This window comes from Palaemon carinicauda, chromosome 18, assembly GCF_036898095.1.
Source record: "Palaemon carinicauda isolate YSFRI2023 chromosome 18, ASM3689809v2, whole genome shotgun sequence".
NCBI lineage: Eukaryota > Metazoa > Arthropoda > Malacostraca > Decapoda > Palaemonidae > Palaemon > Palaemon carinicauda.
In genome coordinates this window covers 35,258,540-35,261,039 of record NC_090742.1, presented here as the reverse complement: position 1 = coordinate 35,261,039, position 2,500 = coordinate 35,258,540, and the positions used below count along the sequence as shown (strand labels likewise).

Below are 2,500 nucleotides of genomic sequence, written 5' to 3'. Positions count from 1 at the left end.
TGGAAAAAAAAAAATTACAAAAATTACAAATTTCAAAGTTTGGTCATACTTGCCAAGGCTAAGTATTTTAATGATAAGTTGTTTTTATTTCACCAATCTTTCTTGATTTAACTCAAGATGTTTAATTATTCTTAATAATGTGTGAGTCTTTATTTGTATGTTTATGAGACATTGTATAATAGCATATGAATATGCTCTTTGAATAACAATGTTTCGCCAATGTATTACGAGCGTGGACTGGCTTGCTCCATTCACAACGGTGTTTACAGTATTCAAATCGAACCATTCTCGGGGTATGTTGATCTCGTCTTTATAGACATTTTAGTGTTTGTCAATGGCACTTTTATCTTCTATTCTTTCCCAGTCAAGTACTAAATGCCATCTGTACTTAATAGTAAAATAAACATTATATATTATCATGACCGTTTCCGCTTACGTCTGAACATTGGTGGTACATAATCCTGTAGGCATCATTTCTTCCGGTCTTCTCATATTTTGATAACATCTTAAGGCTGCCGTCAAAGACTCTGAAAAGGAAAGAGGTGAATCTACCCCTTTCTTGGAGTGTTCGTATCATTTCCTCTGTTAAGAATTTAAAGAGCTCGTAATTTTATTTATGAAGTTTCTGTCCGAGATTATCCAAATAATGGAAATAGTACAATCTGGGAAAATACAAAATGATGCTCTATCAATAAACGAATAGCGTGAGTTCCAAAAATGTTGCAATAACGATATTAGTGATTTATGGTGAAACTATCTCTTGCTACAAAATTAATTCCTGAGGTGACAACGTACACATTCTTCTGAGATGGTGCCTGTGTTTGGTGTGAAAAGCTGCCACTTGGAATATACCGCCGATGTTTATTACAAGTTTTAGTGATGCTTCTTTATTCTGCAAAGGAGACTGGTTATCTCTTCGTTTTACTTTCCTGTTTATCCTGTATTGGAATATGTTATAAGTCAATCAACCAAAAAGGGAACAGCGTTGTTATAATCTGTCAAATTTATATTCCTTATAGTTGTCCAAAAACAAAGAAGATTGATATATTGTCAGGAGGATCTTCGAATTCCATGCCAAAATATCTAAGTAATTTGGTAATTTTACTGAATGAATAACTAGGTAGTAGGTTGGCCAGGGCACTAGCCACCCGTTAAGATACTATAGCCAGACAGCACTACATTGGATCCTTCTCTCTGGTTACGGCTCATTTTTTTCTTTGCTTACACATACACCGAATAGTGTGGCCTATTCTTTCCACTTTCTCCTCTGTCCTCATACACCTTCACTCAAGGGGTTAACTACTGCACTGTAATTGTTCAGTGGCTATTTTCCTCTAGCTAAGGGTAGAAGAAACTCTTTAGCTATGGTAAGCTCCAAAATCAAACCATTATTTACTAGCCTCTGTACCATAGTCTTCCGCTGTCTTGGGTTAGAGTTCTCTTTATTGACGGTACACACTATTTTATCTTTTTTTATTTAAAGTTTTTGTACTTGATATCAATTACGAAAGATTTGCTTTAATGTTATTAATCTTACATCTTTTATTCTAATTGTCGTTACGTCTTTTGTGGTTTGTTTATTTCCTTGTTTCCGGTCCTCACGGGGCTATTTTTCTCTGTTGGAGCCATTGGCCTTATAGCATCTTGCTCTTCCAACTAGGGTTTTCCAGCTGTGACCAAGTTGTGGAATGATCTTCCTAATCGATAGTTGAATCAGAAGTTCAAACTCGCAGCAAATGTTTTTATGTTGAACAGGCTAGTATAAAACCTTTTATAGTTTATAAATCAAATATCAGTTTTAATGTTGTTAATGTTTTTAAGATATTTCATTTTAATTTCATTACTTATATCGTTGTTTATTTCCTTATTTCCTTTCCTCACTGGGCTATTTTTCCTTGTTGGAGCTCTTTGGCTTATAGCATCTTGTAGCATAGCTAGTAATAATGATAATATTGTAAATATTCCTCTTGTAGCAAAGTGAATAAAATATGTTTTTAGTTTGTGTGCGGTTAATTATCCAAGGAGAATTGAAGCTTTACGTGAATTTTGCTGCATATCAGGAAATTGCATTTTAGTAGTTATACAACAGATGATGCATTAATTTTGTGTATTTTTTCAATCTTAAAGCTCTGTCATCGGCTAGCACAGATATTTTAAGAATTTCTTTAGTTATGCAAATTTTAAAATAAAGAAAACGAACCAAATTTCTTAAAAAGAAAATGGTTGTCAACAAAAGCTTTCCAGTGTAATATAACCCTCCCAATTGCTTACATGCCTTTTTAATCACTAGAAGAAACACATAATTAAATCTATTGAATTATACAAGATGTGATCTAAAACTAGCCAGTGAGTAGTATTCTTGAACACTCAAAATTACAGTAGAAATAGTCTTAAGGAAAGAATAACCGATTACTAGTTCGCCGCAGTTGCCAGCGACGAATTTAGTGCTCAATTTCTTTGTAAACAAACATCAGCTGTTGGAGTGTTAGGCAATCTTGAG

The 2,500-nt window shown here is 33.8% G+C and overlaps 1 protein-coding gene across 1 annotated transcript in view; it reads left to right on the top strand.

Moving 5' to 3' along the window:
* Window positions 1-2,463: 2,463 nt before the first annotated feature.
* LOC137657771 (failed axon connections homolog) overlaps window positions 2,464-2,500 on the top strand; it is a 13,314-nt gene continuing 13,277 nt past the window's right edge. The window contains exon 1 of the mRNA XM_068392273.1: window positions 2,464-2,500. This exon is cut by the window's right edge and continues 145 nt beyond it. The gene's annotated coding sequence lies outside the window, so the exon portion shown is untranslated.